We start from the raw sequence: 12052 nt of genomic DNA, 5'->3' as shown, positions 1-12052 counted from the left end.
GCAAGATTACCTGCAAGCACGGCAACACTGGCCGAATGCAGCGCGCTTTGTTCTGTTTTTTTTTTCAGCTTTTTTCTTCCTCCATGTTTGCATGACTCCCGTGCAATGAATTTCCCGCGCTGGCTTGTTAAGCACGTGGTCGTCCGCGCATGTTGTTTACCTAGCAGCAGCTTTGTTTCAATCGCCACGTTCGTTTCACGCTGTCGGTTTCCTTTCATTGCGTCATGCCGAGGAGGAAGGCGAATGTGACCAAAGGCGGCGCGACCACGGCTGAGCCCAGCAACATCGACCAAGCATCGGCGGCGCCACAGCGGTAGACCGCTCGACGTTCTTCTGGTCCAACTACCGCAAAGTCCAGCACCGCTGGCCCGTTGTCTGGGCGTCGGCAGCGCTCCCAACCTGGCGTCGCCGACAGTACCATAGAGAACTCTACGTCTGTCGCACCTTCAGCTGGGCCGGCAGCGGCGCTGAACAAAGGCGACGATCTAATGCCTCCTGGAAGGCCCGACTGTTCAGAGGTGAACGGTCGAACCTCGGCCCGAGCCAAGCCAGCCGTTGCACAGGACATGACTGGAGGCAACGCAGGTGCCGAGAAGTCGGTGAAGCCGGCCGTAGCTGCAAAGCGAGCGCGTGCAGCACGGGGTCCTTCAATTAAGCGTGCCGCAGTCAAAGCCTCAAATCCCGGAAACGGAACCTCCGAAAGCCCAAGCTATTCCAAGCCAACCGGCGGCGGCACGGACAACTCCAAAGTAACGGTAGAGGCAGCTCTCAAGACGGGAAAACGAGGGCGTGCAGCAAATCCCCAGGCCATTGTGGCGAAGACAAAATGAGCGCGGAACACCGAAAGCCTGGTCCGTTCACCGTCGGCCACTCTAAGTCTGCTGGTGCACTGACCGAAGCTGGTGACACTGCAGGAGCCTCGAAGTTAACTGGAAAGCCGGCAGCAAAGCGTGGTGGTGCAGCTACTCGCAAGGCTGGTGCTGGCACAGCTGTGCTGCAGCGGCGTGCCAATCAATACCCGCCGGCTGAAAGAGGTGCAGCTGATGCATCGAATACTGGAGAGGAGAACCTTTTGCAGCCAAATAGAAAATCATCAGCACGCTCCAAGCAGCCTGGTGTGACTGCCAATGCTGGCAAGAGTGTGGATGCATCTAATGTGACATTCTAGAACTAAACGAAGCTGGCCAAGGGCAACAAGCGAGGCCGTGCACCTACCCTCGACAGTACCATGTCAGGGTCTCAACAGCTGGAAGAACAAGGCCCACCTGCTAAGCGCACTATGGGCAATGTATTGACTGGCAGAGAAAAGTCCAGCACCGCAGCAAAAGGAGCTAAACGAGCGGCTCGTCCTTCAAATACTCGGTACCGCAGGCCAAACTACGGCTTCTAACAGCACTGGGAAACAGAAGACGACGGCAGCCAAGGGGCGTCTACAGTCAAAGCCAAAACAAAGGAAGCGAAAGGGCGCTCCATCCGATGCTGATGATGTCTCATATGCTTCAGATAGTAGCTATGTAGTGTCACGTGGTTTGCTGCAGTGGGCAAAACGCAGGGAACCTTTTTCTTATGACTACATACGCCCATGGGTAGAGGAGCAGCTCTGGAGTGACAATGACACCGATGACAAATACATTTAAATGCCTCTATCAGCAGCATCATACCTCCTGTTGGTTTGCTCCAACCATACCGTCTCAGGAATAGGTTGATCGCTGCTGGAGGTAGTAGTTCAAGCATTGACAGTGAAGACGATGACATGCCTGTCTCTCCTGGAGAGGATCTCCTGTCGAGAGGCGAGGCAAAATTTGCATTGGAAACACTCTCACATTCCACGACAACCGCTGCTGAAGCGATCAGCATGCTGGTGAACTTTGCAAGCAGTCGCCGCCTTCCCTGTGGTGCCCTGACCGAACTAGTCACAACTGTCAACAAGTTCTTTGCTCCGGCTGTGGATGTTCTGCCTAGCCGCAAGGCTTTGGTGAAGGCACTGTCAGAAATGCCTGAAGTGTCACTTTGAATACAAGCCACAAGTTAAAGCTGGGCTCACTTTCATAGAGTGGCTGCGAAGTACATTTCACATCTCTGGTTTATGCGCGACAGAAAGTTGACAGCAAATCATTTATCATCCCGTTTTAAAATGTGCAGAGCAACAAGGATGCCTGTTGAAATTTTTATCTTGTCAAGTGCTTCACAGCTATTTCACAGTATAAAATATCAATGTTCCCATTTTGTCTTTCACAAGCAGCTATCTCCTCACTAGATCTAATCCCATGGAAATCCTTCTCTTTCCCCCCAGGCTGCTACTCGCCGGCTGCAGGTTCTACTCCGGCAGGTAGACTAGCAGCTTCCTTACTCCCTTCATCGTGCAGCGTTTTCGCAGAAAGGAAGACCCACGTGGCCTGGCACGTTGACATGCGGGTGACTGCAGAACCTGCAACACCCGGACGGACCTCGAAGGCTTAATCTTAGACTGCCCGCTGCATTCTGGCCCCAGGCCCTTGCTTCGCTCAAAACGGAATGGCAACAGACCTCGATCCAGACCTGGGCACTACCGAGGCACAGCAGCGCTGTGACCGCCAACGAGCTATGGCAGTCACTGTATCAATTCTTGGATGATCCTGAGGCTCCAGCCACTGGGACCAGGCTTCTTCATCTCGGGCGTACCAGCGACCGCATCACGCCACATGATGTAGAATTAGGTCTCCCCTATCACCACTGTCTCCCTTGCCTTTTCACCTACCCCACTTCCAAACAATTCACCGCAGCCTTTAGGCGCAAAAATGCGTAAAAAGACGTGTACAAAACATGGCCCTGCTTCAAATAAGTACAAGTTACCCTCATTCGAGACGACCCACTGGTTCGCCGCATCGTACGTCATCGAACAGCGGAGAAGCAGAATAGCATCCGAGTTCAAGAACCCGAGCTTCCCGACTGTTGGAGCGAAGGCCTTGATGACCGCACTTAAAAACTGGACTCAAGAGCCTAACTCTAAATTCGATGCAAATTCAAGTGGGAGCAATGTTCCGAAGCTCCTTAAGGATACGGCCAAGAAAGTCGGAACAGCAGAGAACAAGCTGAATGGCAAGGTTAAGGCTGAGAAAGAAACCAAGAAGGGCAAGCAGGGACCCGCAAAGGTCGCCAAGACAGTGGTGGTTGCTGCCGCTGCAGTACAGGAAAATGTGACGCCTGTTAGGGGCGGTGGGGCTTCCCAGCAGGGCATCAACAGCAAGGTGAACCTGCCTATCAAGACCAAGGGCAGAGCAAAGGGAAAAATCACCGATGGACTCAAGGCCAAGGCCGCTACAAAAAAGGCAAAAATAGTGAAAGAAGAGAAACCAGCCCCGGCACTGCCACCTGTGAAGCCGTTGCACAAGGAGTCGGTGTATGACTTCAGCGATTCGGACGATGACGGCCTGGTGGTTGACGAGAACCCGCCACCGCAGCCACGCCGCTCCTACGAGCGAGCCGTGGCTATTCCCGCAACAACAGCTCTACCGCCCACCTCCAAGTTCAGCATCAACGCCTCCATGGGCAACTTCGCGGGGGGGCGGAGGTTGCAGCAGGCGCGGCTGGAACCACGTCACCTGTGATGAAGTCCCAGGACAGCCAGTAACGTTCTTCAAACATCGGTTTTCATTCAATGGCAACGCAAGGTGGAGAAAGCAGCTACAGCAAACAACAAGGCTACCAGAACAACAAGGCTGCTCAGCAGATCTGTGGTTCCCTAGACGGCGGCCAGTGAAGATGACACTGCTGACGTCCCGAACAACGGAACCATCGATGACTTGCTGCTGCGTCCAGCATTGCCGTTGACAATGACAGCACACGAGTTAGTCTTGAATAAGAGTTGGGTGGTGGCCGAGCATCGTTGTCGATGTTGGACAGGATCCAGGGCATGCTGTCCATGCAGAAGAGTGCGTTCACCTTTGGGCAGTGCGAAGGGGGTGGACTCATTGACCCCACAGCATAGGGCTTCTAGAGGTAGGTCCGTTGAGCACGGCTTGACAAGGGGTTGGCCGGACCACCCGAAGGATTGGCCCGACGCCCACGCTCAAGCGGCCCACTCCCTTTGGCTCTGCCGCCTCCCTGATGCGGTACGGCGAGGAAGAATCTCGAGGAGTCTCAAGGAGTGCCACGCGAACGACGACTATGTTTACCCTGGACTGGAAGCCTCGGACGACGGCGCTTCGCGTGTTCAAACCTCGGGGGTGATAAGCGAGACGAGGCATGGAATCCCAAAGCCAAGCTTGCTCCAAACTGCCCAAAAACACCACGCCCCACACGAGAGGGAACACAAAAGTCTGCGTAGCGCACCATCAAGGACACGGCGTCCAAGCTTGCCAACAAGCCTCCTCTCAAACGAACCAATCACCGCAAGAAGGCGCAAGAGGCGCCTGAAGGTAAAGAAAATGACATCGAGAAGTCTGAAGCCGGCCCGTCCACATCCTTAGTGGCCAGCAAAAAGCCCTCCCTGCCTCCACATGCCTTCAGGTTGAAAAAGCCGAAGAAAGGTTTTGCCCTCCAAAGCAGCGTCTGGGCAAGATTGTCATGATCCACATGATGATCGACTGAGAAAGAGACGCTCTGCATGTGTGCTTGTGTGTATGCATATTTTTGTGTTTGTGTTTACCTACGGCAGCCATCAGGAGCTTCGCGGTTTCATTTCCAAACCGGCGGATAGTTGTCTTCAAGTGTACATATTGTTCTCTTCAGCCATACCTCACTTTTTCGTCATGCCCCACTGACGGACAAATCACTTCGCACCCCCCACCACCCGCTCACCTCTTCTAATCAACATTTTAATTAGACGAATTGCCTCAGGGCTTCATGGCGTAAAGCACATGCATTTCATGAGGCACATTACGCTATGCATACAGTATTTGATGTGCATACACAGATATACCATACTATATATATATATAAACACATATATATATTCACAGATATATGCGTACAGCACGACTCATATATATTTCAGTAAAATCTCCATTTTGTCACGTTTTTAGACTGTTCGTCACGAGAAGCCCGTTCAAATAAGCGTGACCATTACAAAGTGTCTCGAAAGAGGTCAGTCGGCGTCAGATACCATACTTTTTTGAATGTCGTGATAAAAAGCAACGCACAGGCTTTGTATATGCCATTTTGTTAACAGCTGATAGCCTAGTGTTCCAACAAAAACCATCCGTGTCGCCTAGGAGAAAATGTGGACTGGTGTCACTTGGCGGCTTTGCATGTCGAGCATTTTCTTAGATGACGTAGCTGCGAAAACTTTGCCCACCTCTATACTGGATGTATTTCTGAAGCTGGTGACGCCTTTACAGCACGATTGAAAGCAAACTCCTTGTTAAATTGTTTTTGTTGTACAATTTTTTACATTACTGCTGTAGCAAAATGTGGCAGCGCTGTCAGTGCAAGCTTTTTTTAACGGACACTGTGACAGCATGGGAATGCAGAGTAGTGGAAACCTTGATGTGATGGCTTAGTCTAAAGCATGACCACGGCTCTGCAAATGAATTTTTCTTGGAATTAGGTTATTCATAACAAGCCTGGACTCGCCCGTAATGCGACTTGCACTTATGCATGCTCGCTTACAACAGGTAAAGAAATTGGAAGCGACAATTTGAAAGCGGCGCACAGCGTGTGATGACATTATGATTGTTTCTCTAAATTTAGCAGCCTGACAATGGTATTGTTCGCGATTCGTATAGCTCTGCACGCTAGCACTTATATGCAAATTCTGAATAATATCATCCAATCCCATCCATAATACCCATCCAAAGGCTGCTACTCGCCGGCTCCCATCCGCCGGCTCCCATGCATAATACCCTCCCAAGCTGCTACTCGCCGGCTGCAGGTTATACTTCGGCAGGTACAGACTAGCAGCCTCCTTACTCGCTTCATCGTGCAGCGTTTTCGCAAAGGAAGACCCACGTGGCCTGGCACGTTCACATGTGGGTGACTGCAGAACCTGCAACACCCGGACGGACCTCAAAGACTTACTCTTGGACTACCCGCTGCATTCTGGCCCCAGGCCCTTGCTTCGCTCAAAACGGAATGGCAACAGACCTCGATCCAGACCTGGGCACTACCGAGGCACAGCAGCGCTGGACTGCCAACGAGCTATGGCAGTCACTGTATCAATTCTTGGATGATCCTGAGGCTCCAGCCACTGAGACCAGGCTTCTTCATCTCGGGCGTACCAGCGACCGCATCACGCCACATGATGTAAATAATTAGGTCTCCCCTATCACCACTGTCTCCCTTGCCTTTTCACCTACCCCACTTCCCAAACAATTCACCGCCGCCCTTTAGGCGCAAAAAATGCGTAAAAAGACGTGTACAAAACACTGGCCCTGCTTCAAATAAGTACAAGTTACCCCTCATTCGAGACGACCCACTGGTTCGCCGCATCGTACGTCATCGAACAGCGGAGAAGCAGAATAGCATCCGAGTTCAAGAACCCGAGCTTCCCGATGGTTGGAGCGAAGGCCTTGATGACCGCACTTAAAAACTGGACTCAAGAGCCTAACTCTAAATTCGATGCAATTTCAAGTGGGAGCAATGTTCCGAAGCTCCTTAGGATATGGCCAAGGAAGTCGGAACAGCAGAGAACAAGCTGAATGGCAAGGTTAAGGCTGAGAAAGAAACCAAGAAGGGCAAGCAGGGACCGCAAAGGTCACCAAGACAGTGGTGGTTGCTGCCGCTGCAGTAGAGGAAAATGTGACGCCGGTTAGGGGCGGTGGGGCTTCCCAGCAGGGCATCAACAGCAAGGTGAACCTGCCTATCAAGACCAAGGGCAAAGCAAAGGGAAAAATCACCGATGGACTCAAGGCCAAGGCAGCCACACAAAAGGCAAAAATAGTGAAAGAAGAGAAACCAGCCCCGGCGCTGCCACCTGTGAAGCCGCTACACAGGAGTCGGTGTATTACTTCAAACGATTCGGAAGATGGCGGCCTGGTGGTTGACGAGAACCCGCCACCGCAGCCACGCCGCTCCTACGAGCGAGCCGTGGCTATTCACGCAACACCAGCTCTGCCGCCTATCTCCAGTTCAGCATCAACGCCTCCATGGGCAACTTCGCGGGGGGGGGGAGGTTGCAGGCAGGCGCGGCTGGAACCACGTGACCTGTGATGGAGAACCAGGACAGCAAGTAACGTTCTGTCAAGCTTCGATTTTCATTCAATAATAGGAAGCGCAAGGTGGAGAAAGCAGCTACAGCAAACAACAAGGCTACCAGCACAACAAGGCTGCCCAGCAGATCTGTGGTTCCCTAGACGGCGGCCAGTGAAGAGGACACTGCTGACGTCCCGAACAACGGAACCATCGATGACTTGCTGCTGGCGTCCAGCATTGCCGTTGACAATGACAGCACACGAGTTAATCTGGAATAAGAGTTGGGTGGTGGCCGAGCATCGTTGTCGATGTTGCACAGGATCCAGGGCATGCTGTCCATGCAGAAGAGTGCGTTCACCTTTGGGCAATGCGAAGGGGGTGGACTCATTGACCCCACAGCATAGGAGCTTCTAGAGGTAGGTCCGTTGAGCACGGGCTTGACACAGGGGTTGGCCGGACCGCGCGGAAGGATGGCCCGACGCCCACGCTCAAGCGGCCCACTCCCTTTGGCTCTGCCGCCTCCCGGATGCGGTACGGCGAGGAAGAATACCTCGAGGAGTTTCTCCTCAAGGAGTGCCACGCGGACGACGACTATGTTTACCCTGGACTGGAAGCCTCGGACGACGGCGCTTCGCGTGTTCAAACCTCGGGGGCGATGAGCGAGACGAGGCATGGAATCCCAAAGCCAAGCTTGACCCAAACTGCCCAAAACCACTACGCGCCACACGAGAGGGAACACAAAAGTCTGTGTAGCGCACCATCGAGGACACGGCGTCCAAGCTTGCCAACAAGCCTCCTCTCAAAACGAACCAATCACCGCAAGAAGGCGCAAAAGGCGCCTGAAGGTAAAGAAAATGGCATGGAGGAGTCTGAAGCCGGCCCGTCCACATCCTCAGTGGCCAGCAAAAAGCCCTCCCTGCCTCCACATGCCTTCATGTTGAAAAAGCCGAAGAAAGGTTTTGCCACTCCAAAGCAGCGTGTGGGCAAGATTGTCATGATCCACATGATGATCTACTGAGAAAGAGACGCTCTGCATGTGTGCTTGTGTGTATGCATATTTTTGTGTTTACCTACGGCAGCCATCAGGAGCTTCGCGGTTTCATTTACAAACCGGCGGATAGTTGTCTCAAGTGTACATGTTGTTCTCTTCAGCCATACCTCACTTTTTCGTCATGCCCCACTGACGGACAAAATCACTTCGCACCCCCCACCAGCCGCTTACCTCTTCTAATCAACATTTTAATTAGACGAATTGCCTCAGGGCTTCATGGCGTAAAGCACATGCATTTCATGAGGCACATTACGCTATTGCATAGAGTATTTGATGTGCATACATAGATATACCATACTAAATATATATATATATATATATATTCACAGATATATGCGTACAGCACGACTGATATATATTTCAGTAAAATCTCCATTTTGTCACATTTTTAGACTGTTCGTCACGAGAAGCCCGTTCAAATAAGCGTGACCATTTCAAAGTGTCTCGAAAGAGGTCAGTCGGCGTCAGATACCATACTTTTTTTAATGTCGTGATAAAAAGCAACGCACAGGCTTGTATATGTCATTTTGTAAACAGTGATAGCCTAGTGTTCCAACAAAAACCATCCGTGTCGCCTAGGAGAAAATGCGGACTGGTGTCACTTGGCGGCTTTGCATGTCGAGCATTTTCTTAGATGACGTAGCTGTGAAAACTTTGCCCACCTCTATACTGGATGTATTTCTGAAGCTGGTGACGCCTTTACAGCACGATTGAAAGCAAACTCCTTGTTAAATTGTTTTTGTTCTACAATTTTTTACATTACTGCTTTAGCAAAATGTGGCAGCGCTGTCAATGCAAGCTTTTTTTAACGGACACTGTGACAGCATGGGAATGCTGAGAAGTGGAAACCTTGATGTGATGGCTTAGTCTAAAGCATGACCACGGCTCTGCAAATGAAGTTTTCTTGGAATTAGGTTTTTCATAACAAGCCTGGACTCGCCCGTAATGCGACTTGCACTTATGCATGCTCGCTTACAACAGGTAAACAAAGAAATTGGAAGCGACAATTTGAAAGCGGTGCACAGCGTGTGATGACATTATGATTGTTTCTCTAAATTTAGCAGCCTGACAATGGTATTGTTCGCGATTCGTATAGCTCTGCACGCTAGCACGTAATATGCAAATTCTGAATAATATCATCCAATCCCATCCATAATACCCATCCAAAGGCTGCTACTCGCCGGCTCCCATCCGCCGGCTCCCATCCATAATACCCTCCCAGGCTGCTACTCGCCGGCTGCAGGTTCTACTCCAGCAGGTACAGACTAGCAGCCTCCTTACTCCCTTCATCGTGCAGCGTTTTCGCAGAATAAAGACCCACGTGGCATGGCACGTTCACATGCGGGTGACTGCAGAACCTGCAACACCCGGACGGACCTCGAAGACTAATCTTGGACTGCCCGCTGCATTCTGGCCCAGGCCCTTGCCTCAAAACGGAATGGCAACAGACCTCGATCCAGACCTGTGCACTACCGAGGCACAGCAGCTCTGTGACCGCCAACGAGCTATGGCAGTCACTGTATCAATTCTTGGATGATCCTGAGGCTCCAGCCACTGGGACCAGGCTTCTTCATCTCGGGCGTACCAGCGACCGCATCAGCCACATGATGTAGATAATTAGGTCTCCCCTATCACCACTGTCTACGTTACGCAGAAACATTTGCTTTGGCCATATGTTAAGCTGTTCCGTATCCGCCAAGCAAGTAAAGACACTACCCATGAATGATGGCAACGTATAAATTAATAATGTTTGAAACATTCAATGTAAAACACAAATTGTTCTGCTATTGCCGGCTACATCGCAATGTTACTATAATAACAAAGATGTGCTTCTGAATAGGCATTTCATATAGCATGAGATACGGGTTTTCAGTCCGTGAGCAAACCGCACAATTCGCCTTTTATCGGAGCCGACAACTCCAGGGTGATGCATTTTCCAAGTCAACCGTACTACGTTATTTTACACAACCATCATTTAGATAGTTGATCTCTCAAACAGTACAGCTGACATAATTTGCAGGGTACGTCGCAATGGGAAATCGTTGTAGTTGTCGTTTATAGTTTTGCAGTTCGACCACCTTCACAGCCTGGACTGGAGACCAATTTTCAACCTGCGCTGTTGTGCTACTGCCGGCTGAAAGAGCTGCAGCTGATGCATCGAATACTGGAGAGGAGAACATTTTGCAGCCAAAGACAAAATCATCAGCACGCTCCAAGCAGCCTTGTGTGACTGCCAATGCTGGCAAGAGTGTCGATGCATCTAATGTAACAGTCTAGAATTAAACGAAGCTGGCCAAGGGCAACAAGCGAGGCCCTGCACCTGCCCTCGACACTACCATGTCAGGGCCTCAACAGCTGGAAGAACAAGGCCCACCTGCTAAGCGCACTATGGGCAATGTATTGAGTGGTGGAGAAAAGTCCAGCACCGCAGCACAAGGAGCTAAACGAGCGGGTCGTCCTTCAAATACTCGGTTCTGCAGGCCAAACTGCGGCTTCTAACAGCACTGGGAAACAGAAGACGACGGCAGCCAAGGGACGTCCACAGTCAAAGCCAAAACAAAGGAAGCGAAAGGGCGCTCCATCCGATGCTGATGTCTCATATGCTTCAGATAGTAGCTATGTAGTGTCACGTGGTTTGCTGCAGTGGGCAAAACGCAGGGAACCTTTTTAATTTGACTACATACGCCCATGGGTAGAGGAGCAGCTCTGGAGTGACAGCGACTCCGATGACAAATACATTTCAAATGCCTCGATCAGCAGCATCATACCTCCTGTTGATTTGCTCCAATCATACCGTCTCAAGAATAGGTTGATCGCTGCTGGAGGTAGTAGTTTAAGCATTGACAGTGAAGATGATGACATGCCTGTCTCTCCTGGAGAGGATCTCCTGTCGAGAGGCGAGGCAAAATTTGCATTGGACACACTGTCATATTCCACGACAACCGCTGCTGAAGCGATCTGCATGCTGGTGAACTTTGCAAGCAGTCGCCGCCTTCCCTACGCTGCCCTGACAGAACTAGTCACAACTGTCAACAAGTTGTTTGCTCCGGCTGTGGCTGTTCTGCCTAGCGGAAAGGCTTTGGTGAAGGCACTGTCAGAAATGCCCGAAGTGTCACTTTGCATACAAGCCACAAGTTAAAGCTGGGCTCACTTTCACAGAGTGGCTGCGAAGTACATTTCACATCTCTGGTTTATGCGCGACAGAAAGTTGACAGCAAATCATTTATCATCCCGTTTTAAAATGTGCAGAGCAACAAGGATGCCTGTTGAAATTTTTATCTTGTCAAGTGCTTCACAGCTATTGCACAGTATAAAATATCAGATGTTCCCATTTTGTCTTTCACAAGCAGCTATCTCCTCACTAGATCCAATCCCATGGACATTCCTCTCTTTCCCTCCCAGGCTGTTACTCGCCGGCTGCAGGTTCTACTCCGGTAGGTACAGACTAGCAGCCTCCTTACTCCCTTCATCGTGCAGCGTTTTCGCAGAAAGGAAGACCCACGTGGCCTGGCACGTTCACATGTGGGTGACTGCAGAACCTGCAACACCCGGACGGACCTCAAAGACTTACTCTTGGACTGCCCGCTGCATTCTGGCCCCAGGCCCTTGCTTCGCTCAAAACGGAATGGCAACAGACCTCGATCCAGACCTGGGCACTACCGAGGCACAGCAGCGCTGTGACCGCCAACGAGCTATGGCAGTCACTGTATCAATTCTTGGATGATCCTGAGGCTCCAGCCACTGGGACCAGGCTTCTTCATCTCGGGCGTACCAGCGACCGCATCAGCCACATTATGTAGATAATTAGATCTCCCCTATCACCACTGTCTCCCTTGCCTTTTCACCTACCCCACTTCCCAAACAATTCACCGCAGCCCTTTAGGCGCAAAA

General features: G+C 51.2%; 2 pseudogenes; both read left to right on the top strand.

The window, feature by feature from the left end:
• The first annotated feature begins 2777 nt into the window (after positions 1 to 2777).
• On the top strand, positions 2778 to 4569 carry LOC125943789 (histone lysine demethylase PHF8-like; annotated as a pseudogene).
• Positions 4570 to 6580: 2011 nt separating this feature from the next.
• LOC119446325 (uncharacterized) lies at positions 6581 to 8128 on the top strand (annotated as a pseudogene).
• Positions 8129 to 12052: the final 3924 nt, after the last annotated feature.

Source organism: Dermacentor silvarum, chromosome 1, assembly GCF_013339745.2.
Source record: "Dermacentor silvarum isolate Dsil-2018 chromosome 1, BIME_Dsil_1.4, whole genome shotgun sequence".
NCBI lineage: Eukaryota > Metazoa > Arthropoda > Arachnida > Ixodida > Ixodidae > Dermacentor > Dermacentor silvarum.
The sequence above is the reverse complement of the archived record's forward strand: the minus strand, read 5'-3'. Positions and strand labels throughout refer to the sequence as shown.